This window comes from Lycium ferocissimum, chromosome 2, assembly GCF_029784015.1.
Source record: "Lycium ferocissimum isolate CSIRO_LF1 chromosome 2, AGI_CSIRO_Lferr_CH_V1, whole genome shotgun sequence".
Lineage (NCBI taxonomy): Eukaryota > Viridiplantae > Streptophyta > Magnoliopsida > Solanales > Solanaceae > Lycium > Lycium ferocissimum.
In genome coordinates this window covers 21,120,748-21,142,846 of record NC_081343.1, presented here as the reverse complement: position 1 = coordinate 21,142,846, position 22,099 = coordinate 21,120,748, and positions in this window count along the sequence as shown.

Here is a 22,099-nt window from a genome sequence, read left to right as displayed (position 1 = left end):
ATGACTATCGTTTGATACTCGAGCGTTGATTTGTCTACTTATCTATCGAGTCTTAAAGATGATTTATGTGCATATGGTTTCTCACTACTCTGCTCGTGCGAGCTGTTGCTATATCATTCACCGAGTCTCGGGCCAGGTATGTATTCGTGCACAGTTCACTGCATTGTTCACCGAGTCCCTCACTAGAGGGCCGGGTACGGTATACTGGATGATATGATGATGGCGCCAGCCCACAGGATGGGCCGAGTATGATATATATAATGGAGACATGATCTCATTCACCGAGTCCCTCACTAGAGGGCCGGGTACGGTATGTATATGATTATTCCACCGAGTCCCTCACTAGAGGGATGGGTACGGTATACATATGATTACTTCACCGAGTCCCTCACTAGAGGGCCGGGTACGGTATATATGTATATGATGACATGATGACATAATGACATGTATATGATGACCTTATTTGCCGAGTTCCTCACTGGAGGGCCGGGACATGTTACCGGTGCATATGTACATGATGATTATTCACTTATGTTCTAAGTCCCATAATGAATTGGATATGATATGGACATGCATGATTTATGTTTCAAAGGCAAGCCTTGTGGTTTTCTGGTTACTGTACTAATTTTCTATACTTCTTACTTCAGTACGATTCTGTTTACTGTATTCCATGCTTTACATGCTCAGTACATATTCCGTACTGACCCCCTTTCTTCGGGGGCTGCGTTTCATGCCCGCAGGTACAGACGATCGTTTTGGTGATCCGCTAGTTTAGGACATTCATTCTGCTTGTCTTGGAGCGCTCCCTTGTCCTGAGCCCATATTTTGGTACGGACATTCCTTTTGTATATATGTATGTTTATTCGGGGGGTACGGTGGGGCCACTGTCCGTCATATGGTTCGTGATTACTCCTAGAGGTACGTAGACATATGTGTGGGTTGTGAATAGTTACTGTTCGGCTATGTTTGTGTGATTTATGTTTTGGGCGGTCCCATCCGCAGTGGCAGCCTTGTTGGCTGCGTGTATATATATGTTTTCTTGAGACGTTGTGGTTATTGTGATAGCCTTGCCGGCTCATATGCGATATGTATACATATGTTTATATACGACAGTTTGAGACGACGATTGACCTGTGTATGTATATAAGTGGTTTGTATGCTGATTATGATTAATACGTGTGTACGGGTGTCCAGCTCGGCACTAGTCATTGTTAGAACCCGTATTTTGTACATTGGAACAATCCGGATTAATTATGATAAGTTAAGGACAAAAACTATTCCGGGATACAAAGTCGGGATATTTGACCTTCGATTTTATTTTGAGATATAAGTTGTGTATGAATTTGTTGGTATGGAACAATTAGAAAAATTTGGGACCAAAAGTGATAAAATTGGAAGTGAAAAATCATCCACTTTTCCATGTTGACCATGTGAGTGGATTGTGGTGCCCACACCAATTTTGTGTCATCTTTTAAGTGATCCAACACATTAATGTGGGCCAAGGGACAACAATGCACTTCATATATTAGTTAAAAGATGACCACAAGTCTTCAATTGTATTTCCACACTTAGAAAAAAAAAGAGCAAAGCTGAAAATCCCCATGGAGGCTCACGGCCAGCCATAGAGGAAATCACCTCCCATTTTTAGCTCTTCCAAAATTATTCCATTGATGTAAAACCATTATTTTGAGGTCCCTAAGTAGCGTGGAAGCATCGTTGGAGCGATCAATCCATTATTTTTCATCTTGGGAAACCCTAGGCTATTATGAAGTTGAAGAAGAAAAGGTAAGATTTGATCTTGTTTTTGTGTTATGAAGGTTATATTCCTGTTGTAGTATGTTAATATGGTTGAAAATCATGAAATAAAGTATGTTGGAGTTGAGGCTATATATATGAGGGTTGGGCGTGTGATGGGTGTGTGTGTTGTGTGATATTGAAACTATGAATTAATGTCTAGTTAGTATGTTATGACCATTGTAAGGTGAAGGAACGATTGAGAATCATCCATGTGTGTATGTTGGGATGCTAGCCGAAAATGGGTCACCTTATGTGCCAAGAATTGAATTAGTATCGCTTATTGTTTTAGTCGTCGTCGCTATGAATTCTATGCTGGAAATGAATGTTTAATGGTTCAAATTGATATTGTGATGTTGCGGACTATTTTTGGAGGTTATTGTATGCTTAATGTAATTGGTATATTGATGTGATAGCATTGTTAGAATGTAAATTGTGGATACAAATCATGGTTTGGAAAGGAGGAGCATGAAAAAGGGGGTGTCTCGGTTAGGGGCTGTTTTCGGGTAACTTGGGAAAATTTATGGATTGTTGGAAATGTTGTATGAATTGCTTAGGATGTCTTGAAATGTTGTTGGTATGGGTTCGGGTTAGTATGTGAATATATAAGCGTCGATTTTGGCTTGAAGGTAAGTCGTCGAATTGAAATTTATGAAAGTTGATAAATGATGGAAAAGAAAGCTATTGTTGTTGTATTGCTTTCCGGATTGGTTGTTAATGTTGTTAGGTTGGTTGTTGTTGTTGTTGTTGATTGATATGGCCGAGTTAAATTCTCGGGGTAGCCTATTTACAGGGGAAATGCTGCCCGAATTTCTGTAGAATTAAGGGCGAATTTGGAAATTGAGGCCTAAAAGTCATTAGCTAATGTTTGGCATTTTATGGCTTGTTTATAGATTGTGGGCAGCCCGAATCATAGGTTGGATTAGCTTGAGTTTGGATCATTTTGGAGAGCGTTTGAGGTATGTAAAGTAACCTTTCTTTTTGGCATGCCTTAGTTAAAGTAGGCTATGATACGAGCCTCTAGGAAACTCTATTCTCGCAATCCGAGCTTGTCTATGATTCGCATGTGTTCCCTTGGTATTCTTGTGCTAATGTGCCATAACATCGATCCTTATATCCTTGGAATTCATAATTTGTAAAGATTTCATGAAAGCTGATTTTTGGTTTTAAAGATTATTCTTTAGCGATTCCAAAAGTTCAAACGCCCATAACTTTCACAGAAAAGCTCGAATTGCTTTGAAATTTTCGTAGGAGTTTGTATGATGTAGGATGAGTATGTTTTCCATAGGCGGGCCCAGCTCGGGTCTACACCCGTCCGTGGGTCCCGCGATGTCCTTTTATGTAATTTAGACAATGTTTGAAAAGAAAATGTTGTAATGATTATTCCGATTTCAAATATGACTATTTTACTTATCTTTTGGTATGTTTGCGATATTTTGAAAGAGAACTTTTGACTATCGCTCTGATTACTATAAAATAGTTATTTTAACTACTTTATTGAGTTTGATAATACAGTTTGACACATAAGGATGATTTCAGAAGGTTGTAGCTTTGGTGTACTAATTCGATAACTGCGAAACTTGTTTCGCACTTTCCGATGTTAGTAAATATATTTGGTCGTCGGATTTTTTGAAAGGTAACTTAATTATTTATTTGCTCATATGCATGTGATTTTGATACGGGATTATGATTTCTGAAGTTTGGTTTGATATGCTTTCGAGTGACACTCGGAGGAAATTTGAATTGACTACTTCCATGGGTTGGAAATAATAGTACGCTTTGGTTATTCTATTGGGTTTGTAATAATGATTTGTATGCTGTTATATGATATTGTCGCTGGGTATTTGGCCGCGGTATGTTATGTTATGTTATGTATGTTATGTTACGTGGTATAGCCGCTGGGTATTTGCCGCGGTATGTTCGCGATATTATGCGTGGGTATTTGGCCGCGGTATGTTCTGCGATATTACCGCTGGGTATTTGGCCGTGGTATGTTATGTGATGTGATAGTGCCGCTGGATTTTGACCGCGGTATGTGGTGTGACACTGAGTCCTATGCATAAGTCATTTTCTTGAGAAAAATGTTATTAATAAGTAAACGTTTTGGTATTTTGGATATGTACTTACTTTCTGTATTTCCGCTTCGATTATGACTCAGATTTGATATATTGCATATTTCTACTTTGCATACTCAGTACATATTCCGTACTTGACCCCTTCAAATAGTGCGTTTCATGCCCGCATGGTACGGATTTTGGTGATCCGCCGGCCTAGGATTTTCATCAGCGGTCTTGGAGTGCTTCTTATTCTGGAGCCTACCTTTGGTACATATTCGTCCGTGGTGTATATATTTGTTTGCTCAGGGGTACGGCGGGGCCTTGTCCCGTCATAGGATTCGTGACGTCAAAGTTTAGAGGTACGTGGACATGTTAGTGGGTTGTGCCTACTAGAGACGACGGTTGTGTTTGTATCTCTTGTGTTTGGGCGATTTCATTCGCCGTGGCGACTTTGTCGGCCCACATATGCATATATATTATTTTGATGGCCCCGTGTGGCCTTTGTTGGTATTTTTACGTATCGCGGGGTTATTTTGGATATCCGTAAAACAAAGGAAACTCTACGAAATTTTCCAAAATTATATAAATTTGAATCACGGCCTTGTCATCTCTCGTTATATGCTTGGATGCGTTTGATATACCTTGTGATAGCGTTTGATAGGTGTGTTTGGGTGCCCAGATCGGGCACTAGTCACGGCCTACGGGGTTGGGTCGTGACAGAAGTGGTATCAGAGCAATTTGTCCTCGGAGTGTCCACAGATCGTGTCTAGTAGAGTCTTGTTTATCGATGTGTTGTGCACCACCTCTATAAACGGGAAGCTACGGACATTTAGGATGTTGTCTTTTCTTCGATCTTAGATCGTGCGATAGAGCATGTGTTAGCAACAGGATGACTCCTCTCTGACAGAATGTTATATTTTCAGTGATGCCTCCGAGGAAGGCCACAGTTGCCCAGAAGGGCAAGTCTACAGCGGCAGGTGAGACTAGCCGAGCCCGGGCGACTACTAGGGCCGTGCCCAGCTTGAGCCGGAGATTGTGCCTCCGACGGCTAGTTCTGGCGCCTCGCCCGACATTAGAGGGATTTGGAGCGGCCACGAGTAAATGCGGGACGGCGGCTCCACCGCCAGCCCCTGAGGTTCGAGCGCCTGCACCTCCAGCTCCCCAGCCAGGGGCGGAGGATGGGACCCTACGAGAGGCAGTACAGTTATTGACTCGGTTAGTAGCGGGACAGATCCCCAGACGGGGAGCAGGGGATGATCGTGTAGACAGGCGCGACAGTCACAGGGCCCGTGATTTTCTACTTTTGTGGGCCACCGAGTTCTTCGGGTCCAAGCATGGAGGATCCTCATGAGTTTATCCGACGGTGCGGCGGACACTGCGATTGATTAGTGCTTATAAAGACGAGTCGGTTGAGATGGCATCCTACCGGTTGCACGATGTCACGACCCAAACGAGGTATGAGTCGTGGATGTCCGAGGGCGAGGGTGCCCCTCCGGCCGTATGGGGGCGAGTTTACCGAGGCTTTTCGGCCCATTTGCCGCACTCGGAGATGGAAACACCACTCTCGGGCCGGGGTAGGCATACTATTGTTAAAGCGAGAGTAGGCGGGAAGTGTCGGGGAGTACGGTACCTGAGTTTTATTCGGCGGCGGATACGCACCGCTTATGTTGCGTCGATATGACCGGATCACTCTATGTGATAGGGCTGGATGATTACTTGATTGATAGCGGGACGGTGATGGCGGCCCGGATACGGGGATGGATATCGCCCAAAAAGGGCCCACGCCCGGGTATGGAGGACCGACGCGGGGCGTCGGCCCGACGGGGGATTATGGCCCGGGGCCACCAAGGGCCGAGGGTCCGCGAGCGTGAAGCAGGGAGTCTCGGGCGGGCGGCCTCGGCGGCGGTAAGCGATGATACCCTCCCCGGCCCGGCGAATACACCCCCACGGTTATGGGTTGGAGCATTAAATGGTGCGGGGTACTTAGAGCGGGCGAGTTCCGGGGGCTCGGGCTCACGGATGGACGGAGAGATTCCGGCCGGTGGAGGGCACCCCTATATATATATATTGTGGGGACGCCATTCGGGGAGTGTTGTCGTGCCACGGGTGTTGCATCATTGGCCGGCGGGGCCACTATATGAGAGATTGTCCACTCGGGCGGTGCGGGGAGCGACTCGGCCCTCTCCGGGTCGAGTGCCGGTTCGTCTTCCCCTTGTGTATCTATGCGCCCGATGGGGGCGGGGCACGCCGACTCCCGAGGAGGCCGTGGTAGAGGCCACAGCGGAGCCCCCGATTACGGCGGTCCATCGAACCGCCTATATGCGTTGACGTGGACGGGATCGGGGAGGCGCCACCGGATATGGGTACGGGTAATTTGGACCCTTTAATTGGTTATGTTGATTGATGTATGAGCTGTTTGTGATTGTTGTAAAAGAAAACTCCCCAAAATTGTTTGTATGACCCGTAAGGTTAATTTAACATTCGAGAACGAATGTTCTTAAGGGGGGAGGATGTTAGAACCCGTATTTTGTACATTGGAACAATCCGGATTAATTATGATAAGTTAAGGACAAAAACTATTCCGGGATATAAAGTCGGAATTTTTGACCTTCGATTTTATTTTGAGATATAAGTTGTGTATGAATTTGTTGGTATGGAACAATTAGGAAAATTTGGGACCAAAAGTGATAAAATTGGAAGTGGAAAATCATCCACTTTTCCATGTTGACCATGTGAGTGGATTGTGGTGCCCACACCAATTTTGTGTCATCTTTTAAGTGATCCAACACATTAATGTGGGCCAAGGGACAACAATGCACTTCATATATTAGTTAAAAGATGACCACAAGTCTTCAATTGTATTTCCACACTTAGAAAAAAAAGAGCAAAAGCTGAAAATCCCCATGGAGGCTCACGGCCAGCCATAGAGGAAATCACCTCCCATTTTTAGCTCTTCCAAAATTATTCCATTGATGTAAACCCATTATTTTGAGGTCCCTAAGTAGCGTGGAAGCATCGTTGGAGCGATCAATCCATTATTTTTCATCTTGGGAAACCCTAGGCTATTGTGAAGTTGAAGAAGAAAAGGTAAGATTTGATCTTATTTTTATGTTATGAAGGTTATATTCATGTTGTAGTATGTTAATATGGTTGAAAATCATGAAATAAAGTATGTTGGAGTTGAGGCTATATATATGAGGGTTGGGCGTGTGATGGGTGTGTGTGTTGTGTGATATTGAAACTATGAATTAATGTCTAGTTAGTATGTTATGACCATTGTAAGGTGAAGGAACGATTGAGAATCATCCATGTGTGTATGTTGGGATGCTAGCCGAAAATGGGTCACCTTATGTGCCAAGATTGAATTAAGTATCGCTTATTGTTTTAGTCGTCGTCGCTATGAATTCTATCTTGGAAATGAATGTTTAATGGTTCAAATTGATATTGTGATGTTGCGGACTGTTTTTGGAGGTTATTGTATGCTTAATGTAATTGGTATATTGATGTGATAGCATTGTTAGAATGTAAATTGTGGATACAAATCATGGTTTGGAAAGGAGGAGCATGAAAAAGGGTGTGTCTCGGTTAGGGGCTGTTTTCGGGTAACTTGGGAAAATTTATGGATTGTTGGAAATGTTGTATGAATTGCTTAGGATGTCTTGAAATGTTGTTGGTATGGGTTCGGGTTAGTATGTGAATATATAAGCGTCGATTTTAGCTTGAAGGTAAGTCGTCGAATTGAAATTTATGAAAGTTGATAAAAGATGGAAAAGAAAGCTATTGTTGTTGTATTGCTTTCGGATTAATTATTAATGTTGTTAGTTTGGTTGTTGTTGTTGTTGTTGATTGATATGGCCGAGTTAAATTCTCGGGGTAGCCTATTTTCAGGGGAAATGCTGCCCGAAATTTACGTAAATTAAAGGCGAATTTGGAATTGAGGCCTAAAAGTCATTAGCTAATGTTTGGCATTTTATGGCTTGTTTATGATTGTGGGCAGCCCGAATCATAGGTTGGATTAGCTTGAGTTTGGATCATTTTGGAGAGCGTTTGAGGTATGTAAAGTAACCTTTCTTTTTGGCATGCCTTAGTTAAAGTAGGCTATGATACGAGCCTCTAGGAAACTCTATTCTCGCAATCCGAGCTTGTCTATGATTTGCATGTGTTCCCTTGGTATTCTTGTGCTAATATGCCATAACATCGATCCTTATATCCTTGGAATTCATAATTTGTAAAGATTTCATGAAAGCTGATTTTTGGTTTTAAAACTTATTCTTTAGCTATTCCAAAAGTTCAAACGCCCATAACTTTCACAGAAAAGCTCGGATTGCTTTGAAATTTTCGTAGGAGTTTGTATGATGTAGGATGAGTATGTTTTCCATAGGCGGGCCCAGCTCGGGTCTACACCCGTCCATGGGTCCCGCGATGTCCTTTTATGTAATTTAGACAATGTTTGAAAAGAAAATGTTGTAATGATTATTCCGATTTCAAATATGACTATTTTACTTATCTTCTGGTATGTTTGCGAGATTTCGAAAGAGAACTTTTGACCATCGCTCCGATTACTATAAAATAGTTATTTTAACTACTTTATTGAGTTTGATAATACAGATTGACACATAAGGATGATTTCAGAAGGTTGTAGCTTTGGTGTACCAATTCCGATAACTCTGAAACTTGTTTCTGCACTTTCCGATGTTAGTAAATATATTTGGTCGTCGAATTTTTGAAAGGTAACTTAATTATTTATTTGCTCATATGCATGTGATTTTGATACGGGATTATGATTTCTGAAGTTTGGTTTGATATGCTTTCGAGTGACACTCGGAGGAAATTTGAATTGACTACTTCCTTGGGTTGGAAATAATAGTACGCTTTGGTTATTCTATTGGGTTTGTAATAATGATTTGTATGCCGTTATATGATATTGCCGCTAGGTATTTGGCCGCGGTATGTTATGTTATGTTATGTATGTTATGTTACGTGGTATAGCCACTGGGTATTTTACGCGGTATGTTGCGATATTGCATTGGGTATTTGACGCGGTATTCTGCGATATTGCGCTGGGTATTTGGTCGCGGTATGTTATGTGATGTGTTAGTGCCATTTGGATTTTGACCGCGGTATGTGGTGTGGTTTGAGTCCTATGCATAATTCATTTTCTTGAGAAAAATGTTATTAATAAGTAAACGTTTTGGTATTTTGGATATGTACTTACTTTACGTATTTTTCGCTTCGATTATGACTCGATTTGATATATTGCATATTTCTACTTTGCATACTCGGTACATATTCCACGTCTTGACCCCCTTTCATCGAAGGTGCGTTTCATGCCCCCGAGTCGGATTTTTGGTGATCCGCCGGCCTAGGATTTTCATCGGCGGCCTTGGAGTGCTTCTTATTCGAGCCTACCTTTGGTACATATTCGTCCGTAGTGTATATATTTGTTTGCTCGGGGGTACGGCGGGGCCACAGCCCGTCATAGGATTACGTGCATGCGTTTAAAGGTCGTGGACATGTTAGTGGGTTGTGCCTACTTACGTACGGTTGTGTTTGTATCATTTGTGTTTGGGCGATTTCATTCGCCGTGGCGGCCTTGTCGGCCCCACATATGTATATATATTATTTTGATGGCCCTGTGTGGCCTTTGTTGGTATTTTACGTACGCGGGGTTATTTTGGATAGTCCGTAAAACAAAAAACTGTAGAAATTTTCAAAATTATATAAATTTGAATCACGGCCTTGTCGACATTTATATGCTTGGATGCATTTGATATACCTTGTGATAGCGTTTTGATAGGTGTGTTTGGGTGCCCAGATCGGGCACTAGTCACGGCCTACGGGGTTGGGTCGTGACAGTCATGGCCCACGGGGTTGGGTCGTGACAAAAGTGGTATCAGAGCGGTTCGTCCTCGGAGTGTCTACAGACCGTGTCTAGTAGAGTCTTGTTTATCGGTGTGTTGTGCACGTCTATAAACGGAAGCTACGGATATTTAGGATGTTACCGTTCCTTCTTATCCTAGATCGTGCGATAAGGTGTGTTATCGGGATGACTCCTCCTAACGGTGTTATGTTTTCGGCGATGCCTCCAAGAAAGCGACGGTACCGCCGAAGGGCAAGTCGACGACGGTGGAGAGACCGACGAGGCCGGAGAGTTACTAGGGCCGTACTCGGCTGAGCACGGGGTTGTGCTCCCGTTAGCGAGATCTGGCACACGCCGCTATCGGAGGGCATAGAGGCGACGGCGGTGCGGATCGAGGGGGAGGCTCCACCGCCAGCTCCGGGGGTTCCGGTACCGAGCCTCCGGCTCCCCGGCCGGGGGTGGGGACGGGGCTATGGGGATGCGGTTCGAGTGGCGGCGGACTGGTGGCGAAACAGAGGCTCGCGAGCCGGTGGGAGGTGACCATGCGGACGACGTGATTGTTTGAGAGCCCGTGATTTCTTGACTTGTAATCCTCCGAGTTCTACGGGTCCAGCCAGGAGGATCCACGGAGTTTATTCGACGGATGCGGCGCGCAGCGGGATGATTAGAGCTTCGGGCCCAGTGAGTGTCGGGCTTCATATCGGTGCGTGATGTGGCGGTGGTGGTATGAGTCGTGGGAGTTGTCTAGGGGCGAGGATGCTCCTCCGGCGGTGGGGGACGAGTTTGTGGGGGCCTTTTCGGGCCCCTTCTGCCCCTCCGGAGATGCGGCGAGCCGAGAGTTGATAGATTCTCGCACGGGTAGAATGGCAGGAGCGTTCGGGATTATAGCCTTGAGTTTGATTCATTGGCCAGATATGCGCCCACTATTGTAGCTGATATGACCGATAGGATGCATCGGTATGTGATAGGGTTGGACCGTTATTTGGTTGATAGCTGCATGGCAATGGCTTCCCAGCCCGGTATGGATATTGCTCGAGTGCAGGCCTATGCACAGGGGATGGATGATCGACACAGAGGGCGTCAGCCCGACAGAGATCATGACAGAGGATAGCCAAGAGGGCTAGATCGACCGTTGTTAATGCAGGGAGTTTCGGCGGGCGGCCCTCAACAATACTGCTGGGTACTCTTCTCGGCCAGCGCGAGTGCACCCGGGCCCGGTTTCCGGGTAGGAGATTGGATAGCACAGGGCATTCAGGAGCCGGTCAGAGCTCCAGGGCTTCAGGTTCACAGATGCATAGGAGTTCGGGTCAGTCGAGGCCACCTTTGCCTCGGTGTTCTCATTGTGGTAGGCCTCATTTTGGGGAATGTCGTTTCGCTACTGATGCATGTTTTTCTTATGGCCGTCCAGGCCATATTATGAGGGAGTGCCCGTATAGGGATAGTCCAGGTGGGGCAGCTCAGCCTACTGGGTCAGCTGCTGCATCATCTTCTCCTGTACCCATGCGCCCTATGGGGCAGGGTATGCCGGCACCAGCAGGCCGTGGTAGAGGCCGCGGCGGAGCTTCCAGTTCTAGTGGTCCTTCGAAGCGCATATATGCTTTGGCGAGTAGACAGGATCAGGAGGCGTCACTAAATGTGGTTACAGGTATATGAGTCCTTATTGGAATTTTTCTTATGTATATGTATTTGCTGTATGATTGTCATTTAATAGCGGCAAGCAAAAATCCAAAGGCCGATAACCAAGTATTTATAAGTAACAGCGATTAAGGTGTGTCCATCACCATTGGGAACCTGGAAGTCTAAGGCGGAAAGTAGTCGTACCCATGGGTGAAACGTTAGTATTGAGGATTGAAAAGGGCTAGAATAGTAATTGCGGGGTCAGAAGAGTAAGTGACCCTTTCTAATTCGGAGGGAGATGTGTTATGAGAACGTTTCGAAATCTGTTAAGACTTCAACTTACTCCAGATTATGTGATGAAGGTCATGCGATGAGGTGGACGCTACCATACTAGTATTAAAGCATCGTATTTCATCGGAGTTCCAAAGGTTAAGCTGTCGTGGTGAGAGAAATTTTAGGATGGGTGACCCCCTGGGAAGTGTAGTAAAAGTCCTATAAAGTCAGACACAGGAGAGCCAAATGGGAAGCTAGAGTAGTCTAAGGGAAATTGGAATATACGGAAACCTTAACAGGTCGCGTAGGCCGGGGCGGACTAGACCGGTGAAGAGCAAGAAGGTGCATCACAGCTCTAGGATTAGGGTGAGTTAGAATAGTGTTTGGAAATATTTTGTAAGCAAGATGGTAGTAATTATGTCTATATAGGTATGCACATGATATCCTGTACCTGGCTATATCAGCGGATGTGTGTATTCCGGCAACCAACGTGGCGGTATATGGAAGGCATTAATCGGACAGGGTAACAAAGTTCAAGTGAAAAGAAAAATAAATTGCACAAATGTTACAGGGAAAGCTGATCTTTGTTTTCACTATAGGATAAGCTTGGGAAGTACTAACACAATGATATTTAGAAAAGAAAGAAAGCGAGTAGATGAACGGCAAGGGGATCAGAACGTCAGAATAAAAGTGCCACCTAATTGAGATTGGGAAATGCGTACATAGCACAAAGTATAATCGGGTAACAGCATAAGTACACCCTTAAGGGGGGGAGCGGGTGCGAGAGATATAAGTGCAAGATGGAGACAATCAACACTACAATATATTTGATACGGATGCTCGGGCTACAGGTAAGATTCCTTGCCGAGACAAGTTAGTAAGGTCCAAAAGCTTGACAAAAAGGTAGAAGCTAGAATGGTAATTGAGATTGTCTTTGAGAATTAATTGTAGAGATCTTGAATGTTATGACATTGGGAAGTGGAGGCTTAAAGAAGTGAATAAAGGAAGGGAAAAAGTATGACAGGATAGGCTACAAGCGAATGTTAGGACGGAAGGAAAATGTGAAGCAGAGTGAACGGGAGAAGGAATGAGTAGTAACTAAGATGGAATATACTTTATACAAGTCGTACAAGAGTAGTTATGTTACCTATGAATATTTATATGCTAGGGATGAGACCAAGCAAATACTTAATGAGAAAAGTTTGGATTCAGTAATAATAATAGGGTTACGAGATTTTGGGTACATTAAGGAAAGATGTAAAGATGGTTCAAACTAAATTACCGAGATGGAGTTGGTACTGAGGACAAACAGGGCATGGCTATGGTTGAACCAAAGATATATTCTGATATCGGTTGTAAGAGAAGAGAGGCGAAGACAAAGTAAAACATAAGGATTAGTGAAGCCACGCTAAGGTATTTTTGGGCTAATTTGAGCACCTTCGTATATTCTTGTAAAGATTGCAACATAATGTGTGACAGGAAAGTTGAGAGCAAGACCTGAGCAAAGGGACAATAGAAGAGGTTGAATTAAAGATAAAGAAATGACATGAAATAATGTGCCTAGAATGTTACAAGTCGAGTGAAGGGGGGATTATATGATGATTTAAGCAAGATGGTCAGAGCCAGCTGATGATAGTTAAAGCAGGGGATGGCTATTAGCAGCTCAGAGACGACAGAAATCATATGACGACAATTGGCGTCGACACTTAGAATTCCATATTGGCGAGTGGGTATGCTTAAAGATATCACCCATGAAAGGTGTAATAAGATCCGACAAGAAGGAGAAGTTTAACCCGAGATGTATTGGACCTTACTACAGTGTTCGTAAGATAAGAAGGTTGCGTGCTAAAGACGTAGCTTCCGTTAAGGTATTGTGGCAGAACAATAACAGGAGGGAGCTGATTTGCGAAGCTGAAGAGAAGGTAAAGAAGAAATATGATTGGTAGATGAGACTGCACGCTATAGTAATAAAGGAACCCCCCCCCCCTCCCGAGATCCTTATAAGACCTCATGAGACTAGTTTAACATTCGAGGACGAATGTTCTAAAGGGGGAAGGATGTTATATCCCGCATTTTGTACATTGGGATAATCCGAGCTAACCGTGAAAAGTTAAGGACAAGACTATTTCGGGTTACGAGGTAGAGACTTTTAACCACGATTTTGTTTTAAGGCATAAGTTTCTTATGATTTTATTGGTATGGAATATTAAGAAAAATGTGGGGTTAAAAGTGAATTAAAGGAAGTTCATAATTCATGAACAAAAGGGCCATGTGGCCGTGTGATATGTGTGGGCCATGGGCCACATGTGTTAATTATATATGTGTATATTAGATGATAAGCAAGACTAGTAGTCATCTTTTTCAACACTTAGAAGCTTAGAGAAAAATTGAGAAGCTTGGAGAAAACAAGAGAGGCCATTCGGCCATGGCAATAGCCGAACAAGAACATTGAGAAATTGATCAAAAAATATTTTCTTCTAGCTTTTCAACCAATTGGAAGGTCCTCTATAACGTGGAGTGGTCGTTGGAGCAAGCAAAACATTTATTCTTACAAAGCACAACCCTAGTCAAGTTGTGACGTTAAGTGGAAAAGGTAAGGTTTAATCTTCTTTTTATATGTTATGGATGATTGGTGTATGTTGTAGTGTGTAGAAATGGATGAAACTCATGATATTATGCATATGGATGTTGAGCCGTGTGTAGGTGTTGTTTGGTGTAGAAGGAATGAACCAATTTTATTTAGTATTTTTGGTTGTTGTTGTTGTGGATTCTATGATGATAATGAAAGTTTAATGATTCAAGTTGAAGTTGCAATTGTTGTGGGCTGTTTTAGAAGCCAACATGAATTGTACGTAGTTTTTATATTTATGAGAATGACATTGTTAAAGTGTGGATTGTTGGTGCAATTCATGAATTTGGGAGAGAGGAATGTGTTGTTATTGTTATTCTCGGGTTTGGGGAGGGTTCGGGTGAAATGGAGTTTTGGTTGGGTTGTTTTGAATATTGTGCGAATTGTTTGAAGTGTTCTTGAATCTTGTTTGAATGGTTTTGGATTAGTACTTGAACGTGTGAGCGCTGATGTTGGCTTGAATGTATGTAGTTGGATTGAATGTAAATGGAATGTTGTCGAATTATGTAGAAAAGAGTTACTAACGTTTGAATGCGTTTTGAAATGATTGTTGATGTTGCTAGTATGATTGTTGGTATTGTTGTTGATGATTTGGCCGAGTTGAATTCTCGGGGTTGTTGAATTTATAGGGGAAATGCTGCCCAAATTTCTGTAGATAAGTGCTAGTTTGGGATGGAATCCCTAAGTATCTATAGCTAATGTTTGGTATATAATGACGTTGTTGTAGATCTTGGGAAGCCCGAGACTTAAGTTCGGATTAGCTTAGGAAGCGGACGAGGTATGTAAAGCCTAACCTTTCTTTCTTTTGGCATGTCTTAGTTGTAAGTAAGCTATGATACGAGCCTCGGGGTAACTCTATTCTTAAGATCCGGGCATGTCTACGATTTTTATTCACTTCTTGATGTTAGTAGTCTTAATATAGTCGAGCTATGGCCCCTATGTCTTTTGTATGATTGGAAATAAATGTTGTATAAAGAATTTTGTTTCTTAAAGGATTCTGTATGTACGAACGACCGTAACTTTCATAGATGGGCTCGGATCGCTTCGAAACGGTCGTAGGTGATTTTATAACGAATAATATCTTCAAATTTCATAGGAGGGCTCGGATTGGTTTGATACTTGTCCGTGGGCCCTCGAGACTTTTCTATGTTTGGTTCTAACGGCTTTTTAAAAGAACTTAGCATGACTATCGTTTGATACTTGAGCGTTGATTTGTCTACTTATCTATCGAGTCTTAAAGATGATTTATGTGCATATGGTTTCTCACTACTCTGCTCGTGCGAGCTGTTGCTATATCTTTCACCGAGTCTCGGGCCGGGTATGTATTCGTGCACAGTTCACTGCATTGCTCACCGAGTCCCTCACTAGAGGGCCGGGTACGGTATATTGGATGATATGATGATGGCGCCAGCCCACAGGATGGGCCGAGTATGATATATATAATGGAGACATGATCTCATTCACCGAGTCCCTCACTAGAGGCCCGGGTACGGTATGTATATGATTATTCCACCGAGTCCCTCACTAGAGGGCCGGGTACAGTATATATATGATTACTTCACCAAGTCCCTCACTAGAGGGCCGGGTACGGTGTATATGTATATGATGACATGATGATATGATGACATATATATGATGACCTTATTTGCCGAGTTCCTTCTTTGGAGGGCCGGGACATGTTACCGGTGCATATGTACATGATTATTATTCACTTATGTTCTAAGTCCCATAATGAATTGGATATGATATGGACATGCATGATTTATGTTTCAAAGGCAAGCCTTGTGGTTTTCTGGTTACTGTACTAATTTTCTATACTTCTTACTTCAGTACGATTCTGCTTACTGTATTTCATGCTTTACATGCTCAGTACATATTCCGTACTGACCCCCTTTCTTCGGGGGCTGCGTTTCATGCCCGCAGGTACAGACGATCGTTTTGGTGATCCGCCAGTTTAGGACATTCATTCTGCTGTCTTGGAGCGCTCCCTTGTCCGGAGCCCATATTTTGGTACAGATTCCTTCGTTGTATATATGTATGTTTATTCAGGGGTACGGCGGGGCCCTGTCCCGTCATATGGTTCTGTGATTACTCCTAGAGGTCTGTAGACACATGTGTGGGTTGTGAATAGTTACTGTTCGGCTATGTTTGTGTGATTTATGTTTTGGGCGGTCCCATCCGCAGCGGCAACCTTGTCGGCTGCGTGTATATATATGTTTTCTTGAGATGCTGTGGTTATTGTGATAGCCTTGCCGGCTCATATGCGATATGTATACATATGTTTATATACGACAGTTTGAGACGACGACTGACCTGTGTATGTATATAAGTGGTTTGTATGCTGATTATGGTTAATAGGTGTGTACGGGTGTCCAGCTCGGGCACTAGTCATGGCCCACGGGGTTGGGTCGTGACAATACGGACCGTATAAGTGGTCGTACAACTCCATTTTCTTAAAATGATTTTCGTCATTTCGTTTGATCTCCAATCCTTATGGAACCTTCTTAACACTTGTTTAACACTTCATTAGCAATCTAAGGGGTGTTAGAACTCTTCTTTAAGACAACAATAAGTCAACATTAACTCGATACTTTACACATCCTTCTTCAAAATGCAACTTGTGCTTAACATTCTTTAACGAGCTTTCTTCTCTTGCTTCAAATGTCTTTAGGAATCTTAATCAGAATCGCTAAATAACCTTTCTTACTTATAGAAACACCGTAATCATCTCACCCTGCATTAGTTTATCTGTCATACAACGACATGAAATTTTTTCGAGGTGTAACATTCTTCCCCTCTTTAAAAACATTCGTCCTCGAATGTTAAGTTCTCGGGAATTCTACGAAAATTTTGCCAGAGTTTTCCCTGTAATAGGGCACTACCATCCTGTCACAACAGCCCACAATAACAATGCCTCGCAGTGCCACAACATAATAGCAATAAAGCTTGGCTACACATGACCCAAATGTATAAAAGAGAACATACATACCTCATAATCTTGATGTTTCATCTTGGATCTCTTCGGGGGGGGGGGGGGGGGGAACAAGTGTGGGTACTTAGACTTCATATTTTCTTCCGCTTCCCACGTCATTTCTTCTCTGTTATTATTTCTCCATAAGACCTTGACTGAAGCTACTTCTTTATTTCTAAGCCTCTGTACTTGCCTATCTAATATGGTAATAGGTACTTCTTCGTGGGTAAACTTTTCCGTCACTTGAACATCATCTACCAGCACAACTTTGGTAGGATCTCCAATACATTTTCGGAGCATTGAGACATGGAAAATCGGATAGACTGATTCTAATTCTGAGGGTAAGTCCAATTCATATGCTACTTGGCCTACCTTGCGGATAATATTTTAAGGTCTAATGTATCAAGGACTCAACTTCCCTTTCTTACCAAATCTCATCACGCATTTCATCGGCGATACCTTTAAGAATACCCAATCATCAACTTGAAATTCTAAATCTCGCCAACGGTTGTCGGCATAAGACTTCTGGCGACTTTGGGCTATTAACAGTTGATCTCGAATAACCTTGACCTTTTCCACTGCTTGTTGAATCAATTCTAAACCTATTAATTGTGTCTCCCCGACTTCAAACCACCCAATTGGCGATTTGCACTTTCTTCCATATAGAGCTTCATACGGGGCCATTTGAATACCGGAATGATAATGCGTTGTTGTAAGAAAACTCAATAAGGGGTAAGTGGTCATCCCAGCTACCACTAAAATCTAACACACATGCCCATAACATATCCTCCAATGTCTGAATAGTGCGTTCGGCTTGCCAATCAGTTCGTGGATGAAATGTTGTACTAAGCTTTACCTGAGTGCCCAAACCTTCCTGGAAATACTTCCAGAACATAGCTGTGAATTATGTTCCTCTCAGTAATAATAGATATCAGAACCCCATGAAGTCTCACAATCTCCTTAAGGTACAACCTTGCATAATCTTCTGTCGAATAGGTGGTCCTGACTGGAAGAAAATGGGCTGATTTTGTCAGTCTATCCACAATCACCCATATGGAATCATACTTGCTTTGGGAGTGAGGTAACCCTATAATGAAATCCATGTTGATCACTTCCTATTTCCAGGTTGGAATCTCCATTTCTTGCAATAATCCTCCGGGCTTTTGATGTTCAATCTTCACTTGTTGGCAATTTAGACATTGAGCTACAAATTCTGCTGTGTCTTTCTTCATTCCATCCCACCAATACATTATCTTAAGAGGTTGATATATTTTTGTCGCTCCTGGGTGAATAGAATACCGAGAATAATGAGCTTCTTCTAGGATCCGACGACATAGTCCCGTAACATTCAGAACACATAGCCTATCTCGGTATCTAAGAACTCCATCTGTAGAAACTTCAAACGACGACTTCTCTTTCTTATAAAATGTATCTCTATAATGGCTCAACTGAGGATCTTCATATTGACGTTCCTTCACTTCCATATCCAAGGATGAAATAGTTGGATTGTTAACATTAATTCCTGCGCTACCTGAGTTAATCAGACGAACTCCAAGATTAGCTAGTTGATGGGTTAATTCTTTCTTCTCCGAAGGAACTTTACATAAACTACCCATTGACTTGCGGCTAAGTACATCCGCTACTACATTTGCCTTTCTGGGGTGGTATAAAATACTCATATCATAATCTTTCAGGAATTCTAGCCACCGTCTCTGCCGAAGATTCAACTCTTTCTGTTTGAAAATATATTGAAGACTCTTGTGATCTGTATAAATATCAACATGAACACCATACAAGTAATGTCTCCACATCTTTAGTGCATGGATAACTGTGGCCAATTTAAGATCATGAGTTGGATAATTCCATTCATGTTTCCACAACTGCCTTGAAGCATAGGCAATGACTTTACCGTGCTGCATCAGCACACATCCTAACCCAATGCCAGAGGCATCACAATACACAACATAAACATCTGGCCTTTCTGGGAGAGTCAAGACTGGGGCTGAAGTTAATCTACCCTTCCATTCTTGGAAACTGCTTTCACAAGCGTCAGTCCATCGAAATTTCACTGATTTCTAAGTTAGCTGCGTCAATGGTGCTGAGATACAGGAAAACCCTTCCACAAATCTTCTATAATAACCTGTCAATCCCGTAAAAACTACGGACATTTGTAGCCTTTGTAGGCCTCGGCTGAGTCTTTACAGCATCAATTTTCTGAGTATCAACTCGAATGCCATCAGCTGAAATAACATGGCCCAGAAAAGCCACAGAATTTAACCAAAACTCGCATTTTGAAAATTTTGCATGCAATTCACGAGTACGAAGAATTCTAAGGAGAATGCGTAAATGGTCTGCATGCTCGGATTCTGTCCGAGAGTATACAAGAATATCATCAATGAACACGATCACGAACAAATCTAAGAGTGGCCTGAATACATTATTCATCAAATTCATAAACACCGCCGGAGCTTTAGTCAACCCAAATGACATCACACGAAATTCATAGTGGCCATATCTCGTTCTGAAAGCTGTTTTAGGAATATCGTCTTCCCTAAATCTTACTTGATGATAACCTGACCTCAGATCTATTTTGAAAAACCAATTGGCGCCTTGTAACTGGTCGAACAAATCATCAATTCTTGGTAGCGCATATATATTCTTTATCGTCACCATATTCAGCTGCCTATAATCAATGCACATTCGTAAAGATCTATTTTTCTTTCTCACAAATAGGACTGGCGCTCCCCATGTTGATGAATTGGGCCTAATAAATCCCTTCTCCAGCAAATCTTTCAATTATGCCTTTAGCTCTTTCAATTCTACAGGATCCATTCGGTAAGAAGGAATAGAAATAGGCTTGGTGTCTGGCAACACATTAATAGCGAAATCAATCGCTCTTTCCGGAGGAAGACCTAGGAGTTCATCTGGAAATACATCCGGAAATTCGTTCACTACCGAGACGGATTAAAAAGTTGGTGGCTTTGCTTTGGTATCATAAACTCGGACTAGATGATAAATGTAACCTTTTGCTATCATCTTCCTTGCCTTAAGGTAGGAAATAAAGTTGCCGCTAGGGGACGCCGTATTACCCTTCCATTCAAGCACGGGTTCTTCCAGAAATTGGAATCGAACAACTTTCATTCGACAATCAACATTGGCATAACAAGAGGCCAACCAATCCATACCCATAATCACATCAAAATCTAGCATTTCTAGCTCAACTAGATCGACTTTAGTCTGACGATCACATACCACAAATTATACAATTCTTGTATACTTGTCCAGCTATCACGGGATCACCAACCGGAGTAGATACCTCAAAGGGTTTAATTGACTCGGGTGTCATCCCAATACGACCAGCAATATAAGGAGTAAATGTAAGATAACGTAGAACCCAGATCTATCAATGCATAAACCTCATGAGATTGGGGGCTGAGTACCACCTGAACTGGACGCTCCCCCTCTGCCTCTACCTCGTCCTGCTGGACTCTGGGGAGTCTGCCCTATCGGGCGCACCGAAGAAGAACCAGCCGCTGATCCTGTGGGCTGAACCCCAACTCTACCACTCATCAATGGACAATCTCGTATCATAGGCTCAACCTGGCCACGTGTGCATAGCAAGCATCTGAACCTCGGTGACATTGACCAGAATGTAACTTACCGCACTGGCTACATCGCAATATTGGTGGTCTCCTCTGGCTATAATCACCCCCAAACTGAGAACCTGAGGCTCTCGAACTCTGACCCTGTCCTGAATGAATGGAGCGGTCAAATCTCCTGCCTGCAAATCGAGGAGGTGCACTAGTCGCTGACTGGCCTGAATATCTAAAATGTGTCTGCCTTGATCCCCCTCTATAGTCGCTACCGGTACCCATAGATCTGGCCCTTTTACTCTGTCCTCTATCGATATCGCACTCACTCCTTTACAGATGTTGCTGCTCTTTTAAGTTCTGGGCATGGGCCTTAATATGGGAAATATCCATCCCCTCTTGCAACGAAACTGTCAAGCAATCCTTGAATAAATGTGGCCCTAAGCCTCTCACAAACCTACGCACTCTATCTCCCATATCGGCCACCATTATCGGGGCATATCTAGCCAATGAATTACAGGGAAGGCTATACTCCCTAGCACTCATATTTCCTTGCTTCAAATTTAAGAATTTATCTGCTCTGGCCCGACGAACCTCGGGTGGCAAATAGTAACAGATAAAGGCATCTACAAATTCTTGCTAAACCGGGGGAGGTGCATTTTCCTTTCTTGAAGATACCCAATTGTTATACCATAGGAACGTTACATCCCATATTATATATGATACTAACTCCAGAGATTCAGTTTCGGAGGCATGGATAATTTTCAACGTTCTCAACATCTCATTAATAAAACCTTGCGGGTCTTCATCCGGCTTTAACCCGAAAAACTCTGGAGGGTTTAAACTCATAAAATTACAGGCTCGAGTACTAGTCGCCCTGTCACCTGAACCTGTGCTCTGCCGCTGTGCCTGAGCGGCAACTAACTGCATCAATAACTGAATAGCCTCGGTCATTTATTGACCCGTTCCTCGGTATAGGAACGATAGGCATAGGAGCTGGAACTGAAGCCCCCTCTTGTTCTTCTAGAACAGGCGGAGTGGGAGAGGTATTAGATGGAGCCTCATTTTGTGATTCACCTTCTTCTACATTAGTTGGCGGCTCCCTTTCTATCCGCCTTTCTGTCGTAGCCTTGCCCTTCTGGGCGGCTGTAGCTTTTCTCTTTGGCGGCATCTCTGAAATCATAACGCACAATTAGGGAGGAGGAAACCTTATAACATAGCTCTATTGCATGATCTCATAAGAAGAAGCATGGTCACTTATCCTAAATGCCCCGCAGCTTCTTGTTTATAAGTGTGGCGCGGTTCACA